Source organism: Globicephala melas, chromosome 13 (assembly GCF_963455315.2).
Source record: "Globicephala melas chromosome 13, mGloMel1.2, whole genome shotgun sequence".
In the NCBI taxonomy this organism is placed as follows: Eukaryota; Metazoa; Chordata; class Mammalia; order Artiodactyla; family Delphinidae; genus Globicephala; species Globicephala melas.
Window position 1 is genome coordinate 71,471,489 of NC_083326.1, and position 27,009 is coordinate 71,498,497.

At 51.4% G+C, this 27,009-nt stretch overlaps 1 protein-coding gene across 4 annotated transcripts in view; it reads right to left on the minus strand.

The window, feature by feature from the left end:
• CMKLR1 (chemerin chemokine-like receptor 1) overlaps positions 1 to 25,925 on the minus strand; it is a 40,403-nt gene extending 14,478 nt beyond the window's left edge. Inside the window, exon 1 of one of the 4 annotated variants that reach the window (XM_030860663.2) lies at positions 25,686 to 25,925. The gene's annotated coding sequence lies outside the window, so the exon portion shown is untranslated. Of the gene's footprint in view, positions 1 to 8,672; positions 8,775 to 17,451; positions 17,619 to 25,634 lie in introns of those variants that run through there. The other 3 variants (XM_030860664.2, XM_060310433.1, XM_060310434.1) reach the window with 3 other exon arrangements.
• Positions 25,926 to 27,009: the final 1,084 nt, after the last annotated feature.

Consider the following 27,009-nt stretch of genomic DNA (forward strand, 5'->3'; position numbering starts at 1 on the left):
CCCCGCCACCGCCAAATGTCCACTCCGCTGCCTGGATCCCCCCCCCCATTAGAATGATCCATGCCTTCTCCCCAATGTGCTGTCCTCAAATTCACTGCTCCCTGCTCTGTGCCCTGCAGGCTGAGCTGTAGGAATAATATTATTAACTCCCTGCCCTCTGACCTCCAGTTGACTCCATCCATGAAGGCCCAGCAGGGGCTGCAGGACAGGAAGAAAGCAGGTCGGGTGTTTATTGTCCCAGTGCCCTCCCTGCAGGGTCTCCACGAGTCGGTCACAGCTACACAACCTGGGTCCCAGGAAGCAGTCCCTCCCTGACCCCTCGACCTAAGGGCAGGAAGGGACCTGGGGTCTAAGATACAAGGATACATCATTTAGGCTGTCCACACTCTCTAAGTCCTCCCTTGCCTAAGAACTCATCAAGTCCTCATGTGAGTGGGTCATCTGTTTCCCGCTGAGACCCTGACCCAGAATCCAGACTCTCCGTGTCTCCCCCTCCGACACCCACACGTCTGTTTCCTAAACAGCTCACAAATCTGTCCATCATTTCTGCCCGCCTGGGTGAGTGCTAGAGATCCCTAACCAGCATGTCACTTGCACTATAATTTCATTTTCCACCTAGTAGCTGGAGAGACCATGTCAAAATGCAAACCGCATCACAGCTCTCCCCGCTTAAAAGCCCCTGGCAGCTCCCCTTTGTTCTTAGAACAATGTTAACTCCTTACCGGTGTCCCGGAGGCCCAAGCAGTCTGGCCCCTGCCTACCTTAGGACTGAGCGGAGGCTGGACCCCAGCCCCAGAGAGAATCCTGACTCGGAAGCAGATTCCTGGCCCAGGTAGAGGGCGGACTCTTCCTTGCAAACCCAGCCCCACTATTTTACTGCAGACCCAGCAGCTATTCCAGCCACAAAAGACCCCCAAGATTGTTTGGATGTATGTGTCTCTTTGGACATATGTCCAAGATTGTTTGGACGTATGTTGTTTGGACGTATGTCTCTCTTTGTTTGGACATATGTCTCTCTTTCCAGGCCAAAAGGCTACTCTGGCCCCCACCGTGGGTCCAATGCACAAACACTATGAATTCTCCCGGCCACTCAGCTTACATCCAAAGCGGTCAGGGAAATAGCCTGGGTCTCTCCCCCGTAAACAGTGCCCCAGCCCCTGGAGGTGGCCTGTAAACAGATTTTCTCCCATGCTTATAACCCACTGGACTGGGAGGCCCGGCATCCCGTTCGCTTAATCCCCTGAAGTCAGCCTTGAGTCTACTCACGTCAATAGTCCCCAAGCTGTGTACACAGAGTATCTGGAAGGCAGCAGGCACAGGGGTTTTACGTGAGCTGCTCAGGATGTGGTCGGAGGAGGCTGCCAGTGGTGGTCGCCGTCTCCCCCGTGCTGGCAATGCCCTCAGTGTTCTGCTCATGGCGTGGGCTTGGAGCCCAGACTCTGAGTGGCTCCTGGGTGCCCTGCGAGTTGTCATAGTTCCAGCCCCTGTCCCCCTAAATCCAGGCCAGCACAGCCCACCTTCAGCCCTGAGGGCCAGGCTGCATCTGATACCGCCCCAGAGCATGGCTTCTCCTCTGGGTACCTTGAGATGCGTGGAAGGGAGCAGCCAAAGGAACTGTCCCCATCTTTAGTGCCCCAACCTGCTGTGGGAGAGAAGGGCGAGGAAGCTGAAGACCGGCCTCATCTGCTTCTGCAGCCCTTCTTTGCAGCCCCTCCCTCTCTCTCTGTTACTCTGAGAACCTTACCAGGCCCCTGAAAGTCACTCCTGGACATTCTGGTAAAGAGCTTTTGACCCTAGAATGCCAGGGTTAAATATTATAATAATCACCAAAATATCAATATTTTATTGAGCACCTACTATATATGCCAGGACATTGAGAAGCACCTTATGTGTATCATCTCACACAAACCCAGGGGGATTATTATGGCCATTTTAGAATTGAGGAAGCCAAGGCCAGAGAGGTTAAGGGTCTTACCCAAAGTCACGTGGCTAGTGAGAGGCAGAGGTAGGATTTGAACCCAGATTAAGAATACAGTGCTCTTTCTTTTATACCTTACAGGATCTACTTGGCAAATGTCTTTAGATTAATCCCTGACCATTTGGGGCCTTGGTTTCCCCAACTATAAAACAAGGAGGTTGGAGTTGATGGCATCAAAGGCTCTCTTCCAGCTTTAAAATATGCCATAATTGAATGGGCCAAGTGTCTGTCTATTCCTAGCCTTGTGCCCATAAAAAGACAGCATGGCTCAGCTCCACGCTGTGTGACCCCAGACAAGTTGCTTTACCTCTCTGAGCTATAGTAGGGTTGCCTATAAAATGGCAATAATAAAACCTTCCTTTCAGAAAATCCAGGGATCTGGATGAAGCGAGCTCTTGGGACCCCTTGCAGGATTAAGATCTCTGGGATGGAAGTTAAAGGTTAATTTACAAGCGTCCCCACCACCAAGACCCCAAGTCTGGGGTCCTTACTGACTGTGACAGTGTTGTCTCAGACTCGCCCCCCTCCCCCTTCCCAGCTGCACAGTGGCTAAAAGCCCATACTTGAAAGTCAGCCAGACCAGGTTTCAAGGCCCTTCCTCATTCAGTGACTGTGGACATATTACCTCTCTTCTCCAAGCCTCAGTGTGCTCATTGGTAAAATGGGGCTGATATTATTACCTCCCTCCTAGGGTTACCGTGAGCATATCACAAAGTGACGAGGTGAACGTGGTATCTGGTGCGCAGCAGGTGCTCAGCAAACGTTTGTATAGAAAAATCAGATGGTGACGTGCCTGTGAGATCCGGTAGCATCCCTGTCTCATGGAGGGAGGGGAGAAAGCCAGGCCAAATATCCAGTTTGCAGATTCTGAACCAAAGCAAAGGGCTGTGTTACCAGGAAACTCACAGAGCTCAAAGATGAGCCTGGATGGTGTCTGGAAGTAGAGGAGGGCTGGGAGCCAGCCAGCGGTTGCTCTCAGCCTCCTCCTTCCAGACCAGATGCCGCCCGGGGCCGGATGAGGAAACGGTGGCTACTGCCATTCCCTCCCCGTCTCGGCCCCTTCTCCTTTCCTGGCATCCCCACATCCTCTGCCAGAGCTTCTGCAAAGCATTTTTCAACTTGACTATAGTCCCTCGGTTAAAACAAGCATTGTCCCACTTCCGGCTGCACAGGGCATTAAAGCATAACAAGGAGGTGCCCAGGCTATGTGGCCTCGGGCCCATTCTCCACATCTCCAACCTTCCGTTTCCAACCTGGCACATAGATATGGCCCAACATACTGTGAAGATGAAGGAAAATGATTATATGAAGCACCTAGCAAAACAGCCAGCCGCTCATAGGGCCTCAGATGATGCCAATTCCCCCTTATGCCCATTTAACAGATAAGAAAACTGAGATTCAAACAAGTTTCATGATCTTTCCCAAAGTTACCCAGAAACTGAGCAATGGGTATAACCAGGAGCTCTAGGCTGGACTTTGGGCTTCTCCTCTCCTGGTTTTCCCTGGAATCATTTTCCATATGACTTAGAACTAGATTTCAATTCCACCTCCAGCACTTAGAGGCTGTGTGACCTTGTATAGATTGCTTCACCTCTCTGAGCCTCAGGCACCTCATCCATAGCATCTTTCTCTAGGAGTTGTGAGGATACAATAAAACAAGGCTGGTAAAGTGCTTGGCATTGTGCCTGCCATGATCACAGTTACCAATATTATTAATACCAGTGATTAGTAATATTACAGGAAAGGGGGGGATTTATCTCACAGAGGTAAAACTGGAAAATATGTTTCTACCCTCTTGGTGGGGTCCTTTATTTTAGGATCCAAGGAGAACTTGGCAGGACACAGCCTTTTCTAGAATTCCCGGAATGTCAGGGAACATTGGGTAAATTGGAGACACCAGGAGGCTGCAGCGTCAGGTCACAGACCCCTTTCCAGCCTTCTCCCATGTCCCATCTCCTCGTCGCCTGAGCAGCCCTGAGGCCCCAGCACATCTAGACGAGAGCAGCCCCGCCCAGGCCGCTCACTGTCTGCCCAACAGCCCTGTTCACTCCAGGCCACTTTGTTTCGGAGACTCCCTGCCTCTGGCCTGGAACGTTCTCCTCCATGGCCCTGTCACGGGAGCAAGTGTGCGCAGCATGGGCCTGGGGTTCCAGGAGTGCGGTTTGGCACCTTTGCCTGGGAGAGGTCAGAAAACAGAAGCCTTCTTGGAGGGTGAGGGAGGGGAAGGGAGGGCGAGGTGGGGTCCCTTCCAGACAGGCTGACTCAAACCCTCCAGGAGGCTGAGAAACTTCCAACAAGATGGCCTTGCCATTGGGCTAACGGAAAGCTCAGAAGGCCAAGGATTCTTCCCTCCAATTCTCTGATCCTCCTCTCTCCCTTCCTCCATCCTTCCAAGAAATATTTATTAAACACCTATTGTGTGCCAAGCCCAGATCCAGATCCAGGGGCTACAGCAGGGAACAAAATGGACACATTGCTTCCCTGGAGGGGCTGGCATTCGCGAGGGTGAGGATTGGGTAACAAGCAGATAAACACATTTGTAATAAAGAGGACAAACACCTCTAGAGCCAAACTGCCTGGGTTTGAACCCCTGCCCTGCCATTCACCAGCTGCGTTGCTGTGGGCAAGTCACCACACCTCTCTGTGCCTCAGTTTCCTCATCTGAAAAATGGGGGTGATAGCTCTTTCCTCATAGGGTTGTTACGAGGATTAAATGAGTTTACGTTGGTAATGTTTAGAAGCATGCCTGGTTCATTGGAAGCAGTATGTAAGTGCTGGAAAAATGAAACGAATATAACAGATGATGATATATGCTATGAACTAAAATATAAAGAGGAGTGGGGCATAGAGATGGGGGCGGGGTGCTATTTTAGGCAGAGTGTTCCGAGAAGCCCTCTCTGATACGGAGACCTTTGAGCAGACTTGAATACAGGGAGACATATCACTATCTGATGGAAGAGCACTTCAGGCAGGGGGAAGAGTAAGTGCAAAGGCCCTGAGGCAGGAGCAGGTTTAGCAGGTTCAAGAAACAGCATGAATCCATTCATTCAAACATCCATTCAATAAGCAGCTAGTGAATACCTTTTAAGTGTCACACTCCTTGTTGGAGACTGTGGGAGTCTATGCCCCCAAGTAGGGGAGGTGGGTGCAGGAACATGGCATAGTCAGTGCTCTGAGATGTCACCTAAAATCCAGACTTCCAGCAAACCAGCCCTATTGGGCCTGCATCACAGACAGGATGGGGTTCTTGGCAGCCTCCCTATGTTCAACCCCTTGACTCTGGGGCAATGAGTCTGCTGTGATTCACCATGGAGCCTGCCCTGGCTCTCTACTGTTGTCGAAACAAGAGCAAGATAAGAGAAAGATGAACAGTCACTCTCACTTTCAGCTTTAATGGGAGAGTGTGGATTTCTTTGTGGAAGTGGAGAATGTTCCGACGGTGTCTCCTGCCTGACCTTGTTGCTGGCTGAGTTTGTGGCCCTGGCTCTGTACAAAGCAAAGGGAAGGTAGCCAGGGAAATCAGGAGAGGCTTCTGGGAGGAAGTGACATTTGAGCTGAGGCTTGAGGGGTACGACGCCTTTGCTTAATGGAGCAGTGGAGGGAGAAGGCATCTCCGCAGAGGAAACTGTGTGCAAAGGTACAGAGGCTGGGTAACGTGAGGTTAGATTGTGTGTGGGTGTCTGTGCATGTGTGTCTGTGTGTGTGTGGCGGGAATTTTGGGGGGATGGCAGGAGACGTGGCTGAGAAAAGAAGAGGGGTTCAGATTATGAGACCTCCTGCAAGGTACCAAATTTATCCTGTGGGCAATAGGGAGCCATGGGTGGTTTTTAAGCAGAGGGGTGTCCATTTTTCTAAACAACCCCAGCTCTAGCCCAGGTGGCTCATACGGAGACTGCATTGGAAGAGGGGAGACTGGAGGCAAGAGGCTAGCAAAAGACCTGATGAACTGAGTGAGAATCCCCCACCAGCTCCAGGTCCACTCAGAAGTGGCAGTTTTTGGAGGCTTCAGAAATCAAGGGCCCCATCACAGAGCCGGGGAGTCTGGCAATCTCCCCATTTTCTTGAGGGAATTCTTCCTCAGCCGGCATGGGCACGTTTGCCTCAAGAGCCGTTTCCATGGCAACTGCCAATGCTCCAAGAAAAATCTTGGATGAGCAGAGGAGTAGGGACAGGATACACCAAAATGAGTCTTCATGGAAGAAGCCAGGTCACACTGGCCAGTCCCAGGGGCTGAGACCCAACCCCAGCCCGAGAATCCCTGATGCCACAGACGAAATCTAGTCACCATGGCAACACTGATTCCCCATCCTTGGGTGTCACTGGGGATGGGGAGAGACAGGAGGGAGGAAATGCCAAGGGGCAGCCAGACCAGTAGCTTACAAGGTATGCTAATCCTAGGATGGGTGTGAGAGGCAGGTAAGTGAAGAACACGGGTGCAGATGAAAGAGCAGCCTCTGGGGTCTGATTTTTGGGTTCAGAAAGGCATCCCCTACCCCAAAATTGATGCCTGGTAAACCCTGTTGCTAGGCCTTGAATTCCACCATTAGAGTTCTACTTTTAACTCCCCCACAATTAACTGCAGTAAAAGTAATAATGGCCTGGGGGCCAACACTCCCACCACCACCACCATTCACTGGCTCAGGCTGGTTGGGGGCAAGGCTGGAGCAGCTGTGGGTGTGGAGAGAAGCCAGGGAGAGAATAGTTTATGCTAAATGATGGGGGTGGCGGGACATCTCAAGGATGCAACCTGATCCCCCCCCTCCCTGTCTTCCACTCCAGCAAACCTGAGGAGGGCATTGAGGGCTGAGCTTAGAGAACAAACTGACAGAACCTCCCATCGTGTCCCTGGTTTGCTGTGTGACTTTAGGCAAGCACTTTCCCTCTCTGATCAGGCCTCAGTTTCCACATCTCTAAAACGGACAGGTTGGACTGAGAGAGGAAGACTTTGGAGTGGAGGAAAGAGAGAGTAGGAAAGCAAAGAAAGGGGTGCAGTGTGGAGGAATTATGGGGGTTGCAGAGCTTTGAAAGACAAAAGGCAGAAATGTTGCTATTATGTAATCATTAGCTATTCCTTGAGATAGGATGTGGGGGAAGGTTAGACATCCAGCTCATCAAGCTCAGGCTCTCACTGAGGCCGAATGGTGGAGGGGCTGAGTGCCCAGCTGGGGAGCCAGGCTGCCTGGGGTTAATCTCAGCAGTGGAGGATCACTTACCTGCCCTCTGCCTCAGTCTTCCTATTTGCAAAGTGGGGAAAATTGTAATACCTCTTGCACTGAACTATTCTGGGATTAAATAACTTGACATACGTAGAGCGCATAGCATAGATCCTGTTTCTTGTTATCTCACTATTGATGAAACAAGGCTAAAAGCATCTACGTGGGGGCATGTGCGCGTGCGCGCCTGCCTGATCCTGACGTTACTAAGTTTCAGGGAAGGGATGTTAAGGGGAAAAGGCAGCCCAGATCAGGAGGCTGGGTGGAGATAAGCTGCAAAAAAGAGGAAGGGAGGGCCCCTGGCTGTGAGCACTGAGCTCTGTTCCCCTTCGCCAGCCCGAGGGAGGTCAGCGACATGCACGCACCCACCCAGGACAGGGCGGCAGGGTTCGTGGGAAACCGCCGGCTGGGTTCAGGGAGGGGCCACAGGGGGAACCTTGGACCCCAAGTCCTTCGAAGACGACCCACTCACTTGTGCCCCCAGGAGCCCAGTGCCCCTTGAATGCGTGGCGGTCAAGGCCTCTGGGCATTTGCTCTTACAGGTTGCTGTGCTGGGGGTCAGAGGAACCTTTTCCTGTCCTGCTCCCCCCAGCCTCGCTACGCACTGGACAAAAAGACAGGCAGAACGGAGAGCAAATGGTAAGAAGACAGAGAATGATCCTGCTGGCATGTGCCAGACGTCTGGCTGGATGCTTTGCCTTCCTCATCTCCCCGTAGCCTGACCAGCTCCCCGCCCAAGACGGGGATGGTTATTATCCCCACTTAACAGGTGTTGAAACTGAGGCTCTGAAAGGAACCTGGTCAGGATCACCAGACAGCCCTGGTGGAGCCAGGACTTGAACTTGGATCTGTGGTCTCCAGAGCCTGTGCTCCAGGGCACCCCAGCTGCAACCCACACAGCTGTTGAAAATGTTCTCCTGCCCTTATCACAGCGCTTCTAAGCGTCTTGGGTGGGCTGCTGGCCTCTTTCACGGCTAGGCCGTGACAAGCCTTCAGGCCGCATTCCTTCCTCTCCCTCCTTCTTCCCCGGGTTCCCAGGTGCAGCCCTGGTAGGGGAGGAATCTAAACCACTGAGGCTGGGGGTGGGAGGTGGTGATAACAGTGGCCCTTACTTGTCAGGCGCCAACTGTGTACCCAGTGCCTCTACTCAGAACAAACCTTTAAGGTGGGTATTTTCATTCCCATTTTGCAGATGTGGAAACTGAGGCACAGAAAAGCAAAGCCACTAGCCCAAGATCCCACACCTAGCAAGAGGCAGAGGTAAGATTTGAACCTGGGCTGTTCTGACACGGGGGCCCACACCTTCAGTCACCGTGACTGCCCTTGATGTCCTGCGACTTGCTGGCTGGGGACTCCACTGTGTGCAAGGCCCTCTGTTCTTGCACCCGCTGACTCCCCCATGCACAGGGCAGGCAGGGGAGCCGTGTCTCACATACCCACAACCCCACCTCAGAGAGCCTTCAGTGACCCGACTTACCCACCTCTGGCCAGTGCAGTCGCCACACACCAGGCTCCAGAGCAGGCAGGGGGCTGCAGAGGCACGTCCAGCCGGGAGGACCCCTGGGAGATCCTGCAGGCCTGAGCCGCCCCAGCCGCGCCCCGCCCAGGCTGCCAACACCAGGCACAGGGCCCCCGGGGCACTCAGGCAGGCTCTGGCCCCCTGGAATTGCTTGGCTCCAGCCCAGGCAGCTGACGGAAGGGCTGGCATTGGTGGAGTATGTAGGAGATCCCACCCTGTTCCCAGGCTTGGGGGGAGGAGCGACAGGCTGCCCTCCCCCTTGACCCTATAACCATGCTGTCACCTTTTCCCAGGGAGAAACTCAGCCTTGCCCGAGAAAGGGTCTCACTGGGAAAACTGCCCCCCACCCTCAGTGGAAAAAACAGACAGTTGAAGCCCAGAGGAAATGTCAGAATCCTTAAAAGCCACTGCTGGAGAGGCTATAGGCTCGAGGGGTCTGCCACCCCCATGCTACAGAAAAAGGAAACTGGCTCAGGTCAGCGGAGGCCTTAAGCCTCACACAGCTGCAGCAAAGCCAGGTGCCGAGGCCAGCCTGACCCCTGAGATCTCAGGCCATGACTCAGTCTCTTCATCTGCAAAGCGGGCCAGTGTAAAGCTTACATGAGATCACAAATGCAGGGTATATAGGTTGACCAGTCATCCCAGTTTGGGGGTGTCCTGAGAAATAGGACTTTTGGTGCTAAAACCAGAACGTTCCAGGCAAATCAGGACAGGCAGGTGGCCCTGCCTATATGAAAATCCCAGCCCCAACAAACACACCCCGTGGCTGTGATGTTTAAAGGAAGCTACTTCTGGAGTCAGATAACATTGACTTTGTTATTCTAGCTCTGTCATCATTTAAAAAGAAAAAACTTTTATTTTTTTCATTCAGTTAAATTTGACAGATCTCTGCCAGGCACTGTGCTAGGCGTGGGGATGCTATAGAGAGCAGAGTGGGCAAAAACGGGTGCCTGGTAGAGCTTAGAAAGACACAAGACATCATCACACAGGCAGCAGGAAGGGGAGCCCTCCTGGTAAGTTGCTTGGTTTCTGAGGCTTGGTTTCACCTCAAAATGGGGGACCATCCACTTAGAACCTCCTCTTGGGCATCCCCTAGGCCCTCGAGTCATCACTCAGAAATAAAATCATCAGAAAAAAAACTCTCCCTGGGTTCTGCCATTTTCCAGAGAAGGTTGCCCTTCTCTCTCTTCCCCCATCCCCACAGCAGAACTTCTAGAAAAACCCATCAAGTCATTAGAAAGCTCTTCCTTTTTTTTACTAAACTGAACTCCAGCAACTTGCCACATTTCCCCTCAGCCTGGGTCAGCCCCCTGGAGTCACACAGGATAAGCCGGCCACCTCCTTCCCCTGGCAGCGGCCACTTCCTCACTTTAACCTTGGCCAGCACTTCCTCTGCATCATTCTTAACCCCTTACCTGCTGGTCCCTACAGCTGGGACTGCTCTTTCCCCGGGCAGGGGGAGGGGTGTTCACAGGCTGCTTTTGCTTGCAGGTTTGTCAAATTTTTTGTTTGCTTAGGTACCGGCTTGGTCCCAAGGGTGGGATAAAGCTCCGAAGAGGCTCAGGTATCCGAGGGAACGTAAATTAAAAGTGAGAGTGAAAGGAGGAAAGGAAACGGGTGGAGACAGAAAACGGAGCCAGGGCTGAGGGGAAAAATGCAGACAATAAGTAATGTCCTAAATACTTAGCCTGGGTGGGCCACACAGTGGACTCACAGACTGCTAGTCTGGAAAAGAAAAACCAGTTACAGGAGTCACGTGCCCCTTGGCTCAAAACAAACCTACTTCGGGGAAGGCAAAACCTTCGGGGACCAGGAACAGAAGGACCTTGTCCAGAGTTCCGTGTAGAGAGGACACAGCATGACGTGCAGGCCAGCATCCTCAGAGATGTGCTGACGGTAGATGCAGGCTTGAGGTTCCAGATGTTTCAAGAGAGGCTTCCAAACACTGGCTGCCTGAATACAATACCCTCTCCTGTAAGCTGGCAGCTCTGCCCCAAAAGGCCATTCAGTAGGAGCTGCTTTCCCCAGACGTGCCAGGGAAGGAGTGACTATTTGCTTTGGTCTAGACATCCAGGGTTATGCATTGCTGGCTTAATGGGAAGAAATTTCTAGAATGTCTGGGAAAGGGCCTGAAGTGTGTGGCCCTCAAGGCATTCTCGCTGATGCCGTTTCTCTGAACTGATGTCTTGATACTATAGGCAGCGGAGAGCAGGACATTATTCTCTGTGACAAATGCTAGAACCCAGCCACGCTCTCCACCAGCTGGAGACGGGCCTGGGGTGTCGTGACGCTCACTGCCCTGGGCTTGCTTGTCTGTTACCCTGTTCTATGGTAAAAGGATGCTGACAAGGACACTCACGACTCCTACAAGCATGGGTTTTCAGTCATTACCTTCTCCAGAGGATCTCTGTGTCCACTGAATATTAGCCCATGAGGACAGATTTCTTTCCTACAGACACTTCATCGAGGGGTCAAGGATTCTCTTGGAATGAAATGGCAAATCCACAGTGAGACATCGGCTGGACCGGCCGTGGCCACAGGGGGCCACTGGGAGCACATGTCAGCCACCAGGATGACACGGATGCCGAAGAAAGAGTGGGTCCTACATAAACCTCAAACAGGACCCTCTCAAGCCAGGTTCAAGGAGACCAGGAGGAACTTTCTCCTTGTGACATTGAGGAAGCTGGAGTCAGGTAGCGTAGACTTAAAATCCCAAATATGTTCCTGTGGTGGCCAAAGAGGTAACGGTGATGAAAGCCACGGACATTAGCGTTTATAATATCTCTTCACAGTGACACTTGCTTTAGCCTAATGGGCATCCATTCACAATTCTAAGTTGGCTTTTTTAATTTAAATTTTTGACTAGGCTACACAACTCCATCGAATTGGTGATGTTCAAAACTATCTAAAATTATAAAAAGGTTAGAATGCAAATCCTCATTCTATCCTGCCACCATACACCCAGTCCCCACTGCACCCAAATCCTTTTGTTTCTTATGTCTCCTTCCAGAGTGTCTTTAAACAAATACAAATATATATTCCAAGTTCTTCCCTGTTTTACATGAAAGTTGGTCTGTTACACACACTATTTTGCAACTTATCTTTCTTACCTAACAATGTACCTTGGAGATGATTTCATATCAGTATGTAAAAAGCACCCATCCTTTTGATGGCTGCATAGTATTCCATTATTGGATTTGCCTTCATTTACTTATCCAGTCTCCTGGGCACGGGCACTTGGCTTGTTTCCAGTCTCTTACTGTTAGAGTTCATCATCATGTATGTGTTACAGTATTACATGAAATCAGTGTGTGTGTGTGTGTGTGTGTGCGTGATTCCCCACTTACTCTTAATAGTGTCTGGGGCTCTCAAACCCTTTCTTTTATGTTGAGAAAACAAGTCTTAAGCCCTTCCTTTTCACTGGCTGTGCTGTGATTTAATCCATCAAAAAAAAAAAAAAGCTTCAGAGCCATGTAGACTGGGATCAGAAATGAATGCTGCAGTGTAAGAAACTATCTGCAGAGTGTGGGAGACAGATTTAGGCCCGAGGCGCCCTCAACAACCCCAAAGGGTAGATCTGGAGCTTGTAGGTTCCCAGAGAAGAAGGCACTCAGGCTGGAGGAGGCACAGAACAGGGTAGTGATGGACCAGTCAGCAGATTTCTGGGGTCGACCCCGAGCTCAGAGCCTGGAGCCTGAGCCCATGGGAAGCCATTTTCTGGAGCTGGCTTGGCTGCCTTGAGCAGCCCACAGCAGATGCCGGCTTGAAGCTGTTTTCTGCTTTCATCCTGTTTTAAGATATGGCCGTGATCGCATTCCCGGGGTGTGGAGAAACCTCTCCCCTCCATGCATGGGCCCTGGCCATCCCCGCCCCTCAGGAAAGGATCCAAAATAATTTTCCACCCATTTCTCATGAAGAGCAAATCTTGGCGGGCAACAGAGTGCCCACCCCACGCCCAGGCACTCCTCATCTCTCCCTTATAGGACTCACATCTTCCCAACTTGGGACGGGCCCCAAGTGGCTGACAGAAGAGCCTTTGTCTCCCTCATCCCTCTTCCTCACCCTCCTGCCAAGAATCCTGGCAACGTCTCACTGGTGTAGGTTTCCAAGGGCCCCCGCAGTTTGTAGCCACAAGTGGGGACCCTTGAAACCACCGTGTTGCTGAGCCGTGGGAACCATCACCGTGAGCCCTCAGGATCCTTCCAATCCCTCACGTTGCTCTAGCCTCCCAAGAGCCCTGACACTACCCTCCCTTCACAACTGAGGAAACTAAAGCTCAGAGGGGGTCAAGCAACTTGCCCAAGGTCACACAGTTAAAAAACGGAGGAACCAGGACTTGAACCCAAAGCCGTGCTCAGCGTGATAGCGAAGAGGGCAGGCTCTGGAGCTGGGCCATCCAAGTTCAAATCCCAGTTCTGCCACTGACGACTTGTGAGACTTCTTTGTCGCTTAAATTCTCTGTGCCTCAGTTTCCCGATCTGCAAGATTGAACAGTGATAGTACATACCTCACAGAGTTGGTATTAGAATTAAATAAGAGAAGGAATACAGAGCATCCAGAACAATGCCTGGTCCACGTTAAGTTCTCAGTAAAGAATCGATCACTGTTTCTATTATTAGTGTCGTCAGGTATGACTACGATTCGTACGATTGCCTGGCATTGCCCCAGACCTGAATGTGGTACAGCCATAAGGGAGTGTGAGTGTAAAAAACCTCCTCTCAGAGCTTCTTTCACACTGAGGTGTAAATACCTGCTCACAGATTACATATTTCTCATCATACATTCAGGAAACCTCACGGAGCCCATATTATCTGCCAGGTAGCAGGCAAGCAGCTCGGAATACAAAGATGTAATTCCAAGTCCTAAGAAACCCAAAGCCAGGTTCCTCCTCCCTCTGCTCCTCTTTCCATGGCCAGAATCATAGATACTTACTCCACTCTGGCCTTCCTCTCCCCAGCTCCCACCTTCTAAGGAAATGAACGAGCAACTTGAAATGAGTCCACCCCTCAGGTGAGGGCCACAGCCACACTAGCTCCGCCCACCATCCTGCTCCCCTCTCCCCAAGCCCGGACACCCTCCCTGCTGCAAGCATTCATTCATTCATCCATTCTATAACAGGAATAGAAGCTGTGCCCTGGAAGCTCTAGCACCGTCACATTCAAAGAAACAGTCCAGCAGCCATAAGCACTTATAAATAATTCAAATTGTACTGCCATCTCTCAAAGAACCACAAAGAATATTGTAGTAGGTGTTGGTGGCCCAGATCCCCTTTACCAGAGGGGGGCACCCATCCCACAGCTGTAGAGAATGCTCGATAGCACAGCTCACTGCTGCCCCCTTCTCCTGAGAACTGCCCTCAGCCCAGCAGGAGCTGCTTCTCCCCGACTGCCATGGGGTACAATTCAGGCTCCAGAGTCCACCCACCCCCCGGGATCAGGCTGAGGCTAGTCTCCACCTGAGACCATATTCTTGCTGGCATCCTCCCTGTGCCCGACCCTTGAAAGCACATTTAAGGGTGTGCCCCCCAAAACCCACTAATCAGGATAAATAAGACTTTCATGCAGCATTGAAAAATCGAAGCGAATGCACAAAAGGCACGATGAGCAAAATATCAAAATGTTCAATAAAGATGAGATCCAACCCTGAAATGGCATGACCCTGCCTCCCTTCCCTCACCAAATCCCAGCCCTGCCTGAGACACACCCTCACCACCTCCCATTCACCAAATCCTCACCTCAGGCTCTGCTTCTGGGGAGCCCCTGCCTAAGACAGATATCCAGCTCAGAAGCCACAACAAGCCTCTTGGGACTGTCTTTTACTCATTCCTCTCCTGTGTATCCACCACCTCGACAGAGGCCCTACGACCCCCTCTCAACTCCTCCCCACTCAACCCCCTTCCCACCAAAATCTCGCCCTCTGTCCCAGCCAGAGCAGGCTCCTTGCGCCCCTTCCCAGCCCCCTCCTGTGTCCTTCTGACCCATGATCAGCATCTCCCCCTTTCATTCTCTCTCCCCCAGTCCTCTCCCTCCCCGCCCACTGCCTGGACTCTGAGTCGTGACGGAGGCCTCACATGCAACCATTGCATCCTGTTGCCCCTGTGGGGAAACCATGGTGTGCCAGGTACGTCCTCCTCTCTGGAAGTCCAGCCCTGGCACTGGCAGCCACAGCCTTCATCTCCACGCCCAATTTCTCAGTTCTTTCTGGGCGCCCCACCTCAGCTGCACCCGTGCCCTCCCTCACCTCAAAGGAGCCCAAGAGACCCTCTGAGCTCAAGCGAACTCCTGAACCAGTTACATTTCCCAAACGCTTCTGAGACTGTCCTAGACTTACCACTTTTCTAGGTTTGCCAAGTAAGGGCACGGCAGAATTAAAACTGTCTTTGACCATCTTCACCATTTCAGAAAACAAACGGTATGTTAATACTGACAAAAATCGATGAGACATGGACTCATCCTTCTCAGCTGAAAATACTTCACTTTATGAATAAAACAATCACTCGATTGTCTGTGTTCTCTCTTTTCATTTCTCTGCAGGCTGGTAAAAACTTGGCCACAGACAGTTTCCAGTGGGCCGGGGTTCTCAACCCCCCTTTTGACATCAGGGGAAACTGAGACCCACAGAGCAGCTCTGTCTTCCCGTCCAAACCCACATCCTTGAATCTTCCCCGGAGGGAAACCACGCTGAGGTAGGAGGCCTGAGTTCCAGGCCCAACTCTGCTCCTAATTTTCAAAGAATCTGCACAAATCTCTTCCCCTCTCTGAGCCTCGAACCTGTAGATATTTCAGATGACCCTGAAGATGCCCTCTGGTCCAGCATTGAGGACATGGGGCTCAGACCCTGCCTGAGCTCAGGAGCCAGCACGGCTGAAGAAATGGCCTGGACACCCAGGCTTCTTTCTCTGACATCACGTTTGGGCCTCAGTTTCCTCTTCTGGGAATGCAAGTGTTGTGGTTAATGCTATCTGGGTTCAAACTCTGGCTCTGCCTTTAGCAGCTGTGTGACCTTGGGCAAGTCACTTAACCTCTCTGTGCCTCTGTTTCCTCACCTACACAGTGGAGAAGCAAGGGAAGAGGACTCAATTGTCTGTGAGTGTCCCCCGTCAGACCTGACGATCCATGCATTCTCTACCCCAAGTTTCTCCAAATGAACTACAGAGATAGGAATCAGGTGAGGGGCTCTCCCTGGAGCTGAGCCAAAGATTTCCAAGGGACACAATTTTGGTCTTTAAATGGACGGGAATATTACGGTGTTGAACACAAAAGTCCCATGCTTTCTTTTTTACAAAGCGTATGCCCTCAAAGGAATTATGTGTGTTTTAAAAATAAGGCACACGACCTCAAAATAACTTTAGTGAGGGTTGGTTTTGCGTAAGGGAAAGAGGGGACTTCAAGTGATGCCCCAGATGCTGTCCCCCAAAATATCAGGGGTTGGCCCTCTGCTGTTGCGGCTCACGTGTTCATTCCCTCACTAAGGGTTAACGAGGGCCCATGATTCAGGGTGCAGGTAAGTGCTTGGTTTTGACCAAAGATGCTCCATCCACTCCAGCTCTGGAAGATGTCGGTTGGCTCAGAGCACTGGCTGCCGAAAAAAGGAGGGGGAAGGGGAGAGGAGTGGAGGGAGAGCCAGAAGGGGTGGAGGGGTCCCGGGAGCAGGAGGTGCATTGAGAAGGCAGGGGCCAGGCAGCTGGCCTTCTACTCAGCTCCCCACGGTGGCCCTGCTCCGCACCCCATGAGCTTCAGAGCCCCCTAAGGAACTTGAGTGTCTGGGGTGCCCCCAGCATTTCCATATGACATCCTAGGGGAGAAACCAGCCGGACACCACTGCCGCCCCCACCCCGGGGGAGCCAGATGACACCCGAAGAGGCCTTTCAGGCGCTTCCAGAACTGATGGCTGCCCCAGGGCCAGGGCCGCCTTTGATGTCAGCCCTGCATCCTTACAACCACCAGAGATGGAGCTGACGCAGCCCCAGTTTTCAAGAACACGGCTCTCAGCGAGGCACAGCAACTTGCCAAAGCGCCACGGCGAGAAAGCAGAAAGGGGCAGAGCTTCTCACTAAATCTGCCCCATCGCCGGGGACATGGACACCTAGAGACAGAGTCGTGAACGCCACATGCTTACCGAGTTCTGGGACCCCAGCTAAGTGCGTCCCCCACATGAACGCCCAATTCCAAGTTCCCCAACCCCAGGTTCTTTCCTTTAAACAAATGGCACGGCAAATACCAAAATAACAAAGATAAAAAATAAAGTAGGGCTTCCCTGGTGGCACAGTGGTTGAGAGTCCGCCTGCCGATGCAGGGGACACGGGTTCGTGCCCCGGTCCGGGAAGATCCCACATGCCATGGAGCGGCTGGGCCCGTGAGCCATGGCCGCTGAGCCTGCGCGTCCGGAGCCTGTGCTCCGCAGCGGGAGAGGCCACAACAGTGAGAGGCCCGTGTACCACAAAACATAAATAAATAAATAAATAAAATAAAATGTGCCCTCCCCTAGATCCATGTCCCCCCCACCAAAGGCCCTGTGAGGCAGTGTTGTTCCCATTTCACAGATGAGGAAACCAAGGCTGCAGAACTAGGAAGGCGAGGAATTTGAAGCCAAGCAGTCGGATTCCAGAAGCTCTGACCATCGTGCCATCCTGCCTCTCCAAACACACTTTGACGAGCCATGCTTCTCCCCCTGGTCTCCCGGCACCGGCTCCAATGCCCACACAGGGAAGGAAGGATGCCCGAGTGAGGGAACAGTTTTACCAGTTCAGCAGAAGGTGAGAGGGACCCCAGCCTCTTCATCCAGGTCACAGGACACAGCCTTAACCACCCTCAGTCACCGCGGCCTGTGGGCTCTGGCAGAAGGCCGCAGGCAGGCAGGCAGGCAGTGTAGACGTGGGTGTGCCAAGATTGCAACACTCACCCTCACGGCCGCCCAGGCCTGTTCGGTTTCTCTGAGCTCCGCTGATATGCAGCTTTGTCCCATTATAAAAAAAAAAAAAAAAAAAAAAGTCAACGCAATTCTACAAGAAAAGGGAGGGACAGAGAGGTCCCAGTGGAGGTATGAGGAAGTGGTAACACAGACGTCTATGGAACTGACTCAGTCACTGCCTGTCCTCAGGTTCCTGAAGCAGGGGAGGCTGCCGCTTACTGACCTCCAGGAAGATCCCAGGCCAAAGGCTCCCCTCCCCCGTGTCCAAAAGCCTGAGGGTCCACCACTGTGGACACGCTGTGCTGGCTTAAGGCACCAGCCTCACAAACTCCTCTCCTGCGAGCTGTCACCGGCTGCAAACGCCTCAGCGTGAAGGAGTTGATCCCTTTGGTTTTCAGTGGAACGTCTGGAGGAGAAGAGTCTTCTGAGGGATGGGGCATGAGACTCATGTGTTGATCGAGCTATCAAAGATGAATGAGATAACCCTGACTGGTGGAGGGAGAGTCTGTGGCATCAGCGGAAAGGCCTGGAAATCACAGAGGAGGCGGGTAGGTGAGCTCTGGAGAAGGGACCAGGAGAATAGGAACAGCCCTTGTGGTGTCCAGGTAAACGAAGGGCAAGGCTCAGAAGCCTGACTCCTTTCGCTGTGAGCTGTGTGGCCTTAGGGAGACAATTAACCTCTCTGAGCCTCAATCTCTGAGCCTCATCCTTCACAGGAAAAAAATGACTGCCAACAGTCTGGGGGTTGGAGCAGAAGGGGGTGATTAAAGAATTCAATCTCATTTCAGGAAGTATTTACCAAGGACCTGCCACGTACCCCATTTTCAGGGCCCAGAAGTCTTTGCAGGGACCCACTAAGTGCGGGACCCAGTGCTAAGCCCTTTACATGGATTATCTCCTTTAATTCTCACCACACAACTCAGGGCAGAACCTGCCAACACTCTCCTTTACAAGTGGGGAAACTGAGGCTGAGAGAGAGGAACCGACCCGAGATCACCCAGCTGGTCATCAAGCGACTCAGGATTCGAACCCAGGTCTGCCTTACTCCAAACTGAACCATTACTTTGAGGGCCCCATCAAAGCACAAAAAGCCAGGGCCACTGGAGGTGGGACGTGTTCCCAAGGCAGAGAGGGAGGCTGTGAATTAGGGAATGGAGGAGGGGTGAGCACACATGTTTTCTCCAGGCCTCAGTTTCCTCGGCTGTAAAATGGGACAGTTTGCCCCATCTCCCACATTTCTGATGGGTCTGTGTGACACCAGCAGAGGAATGACTGGCCCCCGAAGAGGATCTTGGCGGTGGGAAGCAGGGTTGGGCAGAAGTCCAGCGTGGTCTCGGCGAATGAAAGCTACCTGTCCCTTCAGACAGTGGAAACAATACAAAAAGCTCTTGGAAGGAGGAATTTGGGGGCGCTGCTGGCTTCCCAGCCCCCTGGAAAGTGTGAGCTGCCAGAGCTGGGAGAGGGCCGAGATTATGGAGCAGACAGGATGCGTGGAGCCAGGGCCAGCCCAGTGGGACGGGGCAGATGAGCAGCATCGCCCAGCCAGGCTCAGGGAAGCTGCCCTACCCTTCCCCAGGGCCCGGGTTCTGATTTCCCTCATGTCAGAGGTTTTTCACAGGAGGACAGGGAAACACAGAAAAAGAAAGGCCCATTTAAGCCAGTCAGGCCCCACTGGTCCCAGGAAAAGAAAGACCTGTGATCTGGGGTCTCTACCCGGACCCCGCCGTGTTTTCAGGCCAAGCCGGGAAGCGGAGGGGAAGCTTGGGGTGAAGCTCCGACCCTGGCACCGTCCACACCTGGCATTTCTAGCCTCTCACAGCTCAGGACCCCCGCTGCTCCGCCCACCACCTGAGGCAGCCCTTCATGCTCAGGCCACAGTTGGTCTTCAGCCCCAACTCTGTGCCACTCTGCATCTCACGTAAGCCAGCCAACACCCTCCACCCCGTGAGGAAAAACCTTTAATCACCCCCAATTTACAGTGGAGCAGACTGAGGCTCAGAGAAGTTAAGTGTCCTCTCCGAGGTCTCACAGCCAGCGAGGGCAGAGGTGGGTTTCAAAACAGGTCCGTGAGCTGGCAGAGTCCCGCTTCTACCCCGGGTGGCCGTTTCTTTCTTACTCAAGGGATGTCGTTTTTCTTCCTGACCCAGATCCCTGACCATTGAAGAAGGCCCCCTGTGAGTCGCATCTGTCATAAAAGAGACTGAAAATTGCCCGAATTCCCCGAAGACCTGCTCTTGACATCAGTCAGCTCTACCCCCAGGCGATGGCAGGGGCCAGCAGGCCCTTCAATGCCCAGCCCGGTTCATCTGGCTCCAGCGGGCAGCGGCCAAGTCCTTCTCCCCGCAGTAAACATATCCCGGGCTGGCCACAGGTGCCACCCTAAGTCAACTCTCTTTAACCCTGAAGGAAACACCTCGTTTCTCCCAAGTTCCGTGCCTACAGCTGTCAGCAGGTCCTGGCTGTGCTAGGAGAAGAGACCCAACATTGGGTGGCCGAGAAAGCCACCAATGCAAAGAAATATTCTCTCCTCTGACCTGGTTTCTGGACCAGACAACCCAGGAGATGAAGCCACTAACCAACATGCCCTTCTGCCAAGTTGGAATTTCAAACTCAATTCACTTGAGATTGTCTGGAATCTTCACTCGTCCAAATGTCCAAGTTTAAGCACCAAGTTTGGAGAGGGCAGGGTCTGGGGACAACAAGATGCTGTTCCGGTGAGATGGGGCGTACTGGACCATGCAGCAAGTTGCATGGGACCTTCAAGGCCCTGCAGACCATCCAGGCTCCCTCCGGCCGTTCCCTGCTTCCATTCGCCGCATCAGATAGTCCTCGCTCGACAAGCTGCTCACGTTGCTCTCCCGGCCAGAAATATCTTTTATTTCTGGCCAAGTTTTCCTCCAGGCGCTCGAGGCCAGTCATCCTTGGAACCAGCCCAGGTGCATGCTCCCTTCTCCAGACACTATTTCCTGACTGCCCCGATCAAAGCTACCCCCTCTTTGCTCCCGTGGTAGTTCGGGCGCTGAATGCACCAGGCAGGCACTGATGGGAGTATCTTCAACAATCAAAAAGGCCTTGGTCAGAAAGGCCCAGGTGAAACTCATTTGAGACTTCTGACCTCCAGAAAGGTATGATCATAAGTGTGTATGGTTTTAAGCCACAAAATTTGCAGTGGTTGTTATAGCAGCAACAGGCTCATACACTGACTATCTGAGCAATTTGTTCATCCCACGCCCCGGAATTCATACATTCTGGAAACTGTTCAAACAAATTCTGATAACAAGGGATGGGCATATTTTTAATGTCCCCTGACCCTAATCACCACCCCCAGATCACTGACTGAACACTGAAGAACTCAACAACTCTGAAACAAGAGGAAACTGAGGCTCAGAGACCAGAACCCAGGTCTGCCTGGCTACACCCCACCAGGCCTCCTGTGTCTCTGACCCCTGAGCTCCAGGAGGAAATACTGAGCACGCTAGCCACTGTTTCTTGCACCAGATGCCCCACCCCCCACCCACCCAACCCACCTCCTTGCACAAGAGCTGCTCTCAGTGGGATCCCAGGGCCAAGATCAGAGGACCCAAGTCACATACCCCAAGAAAGCAGAACCGATTCTGACATTCTGCGTGGATAGCAGCTGACCCTTCTGCTGAGTCAGCTGCTGATACTTCCAAGGTTGCCAGAGTGTGTCTATGGTGGGTGGGACACCCTCCCACTGCCCACGGAGCCCAGGACTCCCCCATGGGGCAAGGCATGAAGCCAGGAGACTGACTGAAATGACCTTTCCTGTCTTGGGAACCCGAGGTCACAGGGCACAAGATGCCCACATCACCCCCTGTGTACAAACATGAATATCAGTGCCCACTTCCCCGGGAATTAAAATAGAAGCGCCTTCAGTGAGCTGGCCATGTGCTGTGCTCGTGTATATTTTTACGTATATTAACTCGTTCAACCTCCAACAACCCTGTGAAGTGGTAGACCCTGAGAGTATCCCCCCCTTAGAGATGAGGACTCAGAGGGGGAGGGAGGTTAGAGGGCAGAGACGGGGTCTGAACCCTAGAGCAGGTGGCTGTGGAGTTCATGCCATGTCATGCTGTCAGCCGATGGCAGCCTGACATTAATGTTTCTTTCTTTGACAGCACCGTGTAGAATTAACATGGCCTCTGGCTTCCACCCAGCAGGGCAAGAAATTCTACTCTTCCTCTATCATGCTTGTGCCCAACGCTGCAAAAATATAGAGGTTCCAAAAGAGAAGTATTGTAAATTAACTGGTGTCCTAATTTTGCCTGAAAACAGCACGTCCTGGGAGCCAGAAACCAACCCTGCATCCCAGGCCCGAAGCTAGGGCCTCGCCCTCAGCCAGGGGCACATAAGGAGTCCTGACCTGGGAACCAGAGCCCCGGGTCTTAATCCTACCAAGTGACCTTGGGAATGTCGCTCAACCAATCAGGGCCTCACTTCCGTCAGATCTAATACAGGGGCCAATGTAACTACCCTCACAGCCCCTCCACAGTCCCATGAGGGCAGGAATCCTGTCTTTTTCATCACCCTGCCTTGTGGAGTGCCAGACACAGAGCAGGTGGTACTAAATGTTTGTTGAGTGACTGAATAAAAGTCTATGTGACAAGTTTGCCTCCCCTCCCCCAAAGGCCTTAAAAACAGGGACTGGGCTGCCCCATCTTAGGTTCTCGCACAGGTACAGCTTTCACTCCTCGGTGGGTTTATGCAGGAAATCAGCCACAAGCACCTACTATGCACCTGGCCCAGTTAAGGCCTCGGCGGCATCCAGGACCCACACACAGCCTCAGCTGTGTCCTCACACGCCACCCCCTTCTCTTTTTTCTGGCCAGTGACTATAATACTTAGTCACAGTGGGCTTCCTCGGCCCAAGACAACGCCCCGGCTGCCTTCTAAACAGCAAGCTTGGCCCGTTCTGGGCACTTGGACAATGATTCCTTCACTTCCACTTCCTTATACCCAGCCCTGGGGAAATACAGCCCGAGGAAAACCCCTACCCTAACCCCACACATGCACTGGCACACACACACGCAGCCTTGCACACATGCACTCCAATGTGCAGCAGGACCCTAAGACAGAAGTTGGATTTTCTGAGTTCAAATCCCAGTTCTTTTGCTTATGAGCTGTGTGACTTTGGGCAAGTCCGTTTACCTCTCTGAGACTCATGTTCTTCCTTTATAAAAGGGGAATGCTAATCATGAAGCCTTTCCATGTAGTGTTATAGGGAGATTCAATGAGATAGTGGATACAAAAACCTTTGGTTCATCAATGTGATTTGCTCAACAACATTGTTATTTTTGTTTCCTTTCTCTAGGAGGGAAAGAGAATGGCGGTTGCCTAGGTTTCAAGGAAATCCATGTTTAGGGGGCCTGGAATGTGGGAATTTACTCAGTCTATTTGATGGGGATTATTTTGAGGATAGGAAAGTATTTGTGGGTCCAACATCACCATGTTAACTTTAAGATTAACGAATGAAAATTTAGAATCGGAGACTGGAAGAGACCCAAGAGGTCACCGTATTTGTGGCAGAGACAGCTAGCTGTCCACAAAAACTCGTTCTCCCTTCCACAGTACACAGCCATAGATGGGAAAGAGCCACCCTTGCCAAGAGCTGCATTTCACAGCCTCCTTTGCAACTAGACTGGTCACATGACTAGTTCTCGTGTGTGGCAGAAAACAGTTAAGAAGCAAACATGCCCCCTCCGTGCTTTCCTTCCTTGGCGATGATGTCCAAGGGCTAGTCGGAATGTGAGATGGCTCACTGAATCACCGTGTGGAAGAGGACAACCCTCCACTCACAAATACCTGCCTTACAACAAACGTCTGTTTTGTTTGAGCCATTATACGTGCTTGGGTCTGTTTGTTCCTGCACCTACTGCCCTAATACAACATTCAACCTCCTTCTTTACAAATGAGACGATTAGGGCCAGAGAATGAGAGTACCTTGCCTGAGGTCACACAGCAAATTCAGCAACGGTTAAGAACTTTGGTGTCTGAACAATTTGGAGTAGATTTTGCAGTTTTCAACCTGCCCCCGAGAGCCATGAGGATTCCGAGAGGCCCTTCGGCAGTGAGGGTGAGGTTCAGTGAGCTGCCGTCTGGGGTCCTCCACTTCTGTTTCTACTAGAAAAACATCACTTTTATCTGTCTTCAAATTGCACTTCTCCATATATTTTCATCAGAAGAAAGGGCTCTGTGGCTTAAACTAACATCAAAGCCCGAATGCTGGATGATGTGGTCTGACTGTCTGTGGTACAAGACCAAGTTTTGCTTCTTCTCCACCATTGTCTCCTGGCCTCAGCTGCTGACACAGGGCATGCAGACTCGCAGAAGAGCATAGATATTTGCTTAGAAATGAAAAAGAGAAGCCTCAGTGTGCAACAAAGAACCCAGAAACTTGGACAAAGGACAAAAAGAAAAGACACTTAGCTCAGTTGTTCTCAGATTTTAGGGTGTGTCAAAATCACTGGGGGTGCTGATTCAAAATGCAGACTCCTATACCCCATCCTCAGAGATTCTGACTCAAAAAACTGATGCTCGTGGTCCCAGGATTGCCCTTTGAGAAGTCCTGAGTCTAATTCGACTCAGTGTAATTCGACAGCAAGAACCACAGGTCTTGAAAAGGAGGTCAGGGATGACAAAAAGGAAGCTGGGGGCTGGGCCCTTGCATAGAGAGAGAAGGTAGGCCCACGGCTCAGCCACTTGCTTGCTGGCCTCTCTGAACCACATAGGTCTGAATGATCAGACTGACATCAAGTAACAGTTACTTGAGTATAATGATGTGCTGTTTGCTCATAACTTTGCCAAACGCTGGTCCAAATGGCTCACCCATTTAAAATGTGCTAATTTGAAAGCAGAGAGGGGAGTGGAATATTTTCAACAGATACCACTGGCAAAGGGTTCATATCCTTCATATACAAAGAACTCTTAAATATCAATAAGAAAGGAGACAAACATGCCAGCAAGGAACAAATGGGAATAGACTTGAGCAGGATAGTCATAAAATGAACAATAAGATTATAAAGGTTATTCAGCATGAATGAAGGAGTGCAAAGTCAAGCAGCCAGATGTTATTCTCACCTTTCCCATCAGGGAAGTTTTAGGAGATGGGTAGCAACCAGTGTGGGTGAGGCTGTGAGAACATCACACCCCAATACTGTGCCGGGGGAGTGCAAGCCGGCACAACCTTCCAGAGCGATAGCCTCAAAAGACTTAAAAACACGCAAACATGTGAGCCAGCGAATTCACCTTAGGAAACGTATCCATAGGCCCAAACACGCAGAGATGATGTACTAGGAGCAGCCTTTGCAGTGCTGTTTATAATAATGAAAAAAAAAAAAAGAGGAAGAAGAAGCAACCACATGGAGGAATGATTAATAAATCCCAACTCGCCCTCTCTGTGCAGCCATTAAAATGTATATTGGAGGAACATAGAAAATACAGATGCAGGTTCATGATCTGTGGTTAAGGACAAGGTAAGGTACGAAACGAGATGTTGGAAAAGCATGGGTGTGTCCACATCTAGATACCCCTATGTGTCTGGTACATTGTAAGCACTCAACAAACATCATAGGTCAAGTAGTGAGAGGGTGAGTGAGAGTTCTACAGAGGGGCACCCGAAGGTTCACCTCTGGGTTAGGAACCCCTTCTTTCCTCTCCATAGCTGAGCGATAGGACAGTCCAGCAGCTAAGAAGGTGGGCTATGCAGACTCTCATGTCACTTGGATCTCAGCGCCCAGCCCCGCACCCCCCCAACCTGACTCTCAGTTTCTTCACCTATAAGATGTGGACAATGAAAGCATCTCCCTTGTAGGGTGGTTGTGAGCATCAACCGAAGGGAAACACTGAGCTCGCTGCTCTTATAACTATGGTGACCTCGCTGGTTTTTTACAATTAGCATGCATTACTTTGGAAATCTGAAAATCATAATAAAGCTATTTCCATTTTGACAAAAATTACATTTTACCAAGAACCAAAGAACTTCTCTCTCTATTACCATTTCCCCTTTCCTGGCGCCTCTGGGTGATGTCAGAGCGGAGCGTGATACCTTGTGGCCGGTCTCCTCTGCCCAGGTGTTCCCAAGCGTTCGGTGACTTCAGACCACTCGAGGTTGTGCAGGAGACCCGTGTTCCCCAACTTCTTTCTTGAAATCACACTGTCCTTTGGCTGTGGCCGTTTGCCCAGAAAGCAGTGCATCCATTCATTCAAGGGCCCCTCAAATAGCCCAGCGTTCAGCCCCCCTAGAACATTCTCATCCCCCGGAGGCTCCTGCGCTCTTTGCTCACCAGGGCTGCTGTCCTGAATGGGACAGGCCTCTGCCAGAGAAACAGCTGGAGGGAGGAGAGAGGGAGGGGCAGGAAACCGGGCTGACCGGAGGGCGGGGGCGGCCAGCTGCGTGGAGCGGGGCTGTCAGGGGAGCCTGCCTGTCGTGGGTGGCGGCTGATGGCGAGGCCTGCTGGGGACGACCCGCCCCTCTGGGAGCTGGGAGCTGTGCTCACCGTCTGAGCACAAACCAGGAGCACATGTGGGCCCCGGGCAGCTGTGGGAAGCACGTCTGCTCCCAGCAAGGGCCTCCGGAGCTCCAGACAGACTACGTACAAGCAAGACTAGCTGCCGGATATCCCACCACCTTGGGTCACCTCCTCACCCCAGGCGTTTGTACATCATTCCACCTGGATGCCCTTCCTGCTTCCTGCCCCTATTCGTGGCCTGATGACCTCCTGCTTCCTTTTATTTTGGGGGGGGGGGTTAAATTAAAATAGCAATGTGGTTTTTTTTTTAAGTATCAAATGAACAAAGATTAAAATGTTCTGTAATATTTGATTTTAGTAAATGTTACAGGGAAGCAAAATTCTTATCCATCATTGGAATACACATACATTCATGTACCACTTCTAGAAAACTAACAAACTACGTCAAACCTTTAACGATGTTCAGACCTTGTGTTGTTTAAATATAAATTCTGCTTTCATCCTAAACCCAGCTCCCCAGAGATAAATATCATTAACATGTTGGTTTGAGCACATGCACATATATATTTTATATATAAATGTAAAATGGCTCAGTCATGCTCTGTGTACCATATTGTAACCTGCTTTTGCAGTCAATGATTACATATATAAAATATATGTGTATATGTATATGTACCTTACCATATTTTAAAAGTTGCTAATTATTTCATTTACTCAATGTACCATAGTTTGTTTAATCAATACAACACTCTGAGGGTGGATGATTAGGTTACTTTCAACTTTTCGACTATAGTGAGCACGCCATTGCACACTTGTCCAATTACTTTATTATACAAATTTCCTATGAACATGTTTATTACTCAAAGAGTCGCCCACTCTCTCTTCATGTCTCAGCTTGGG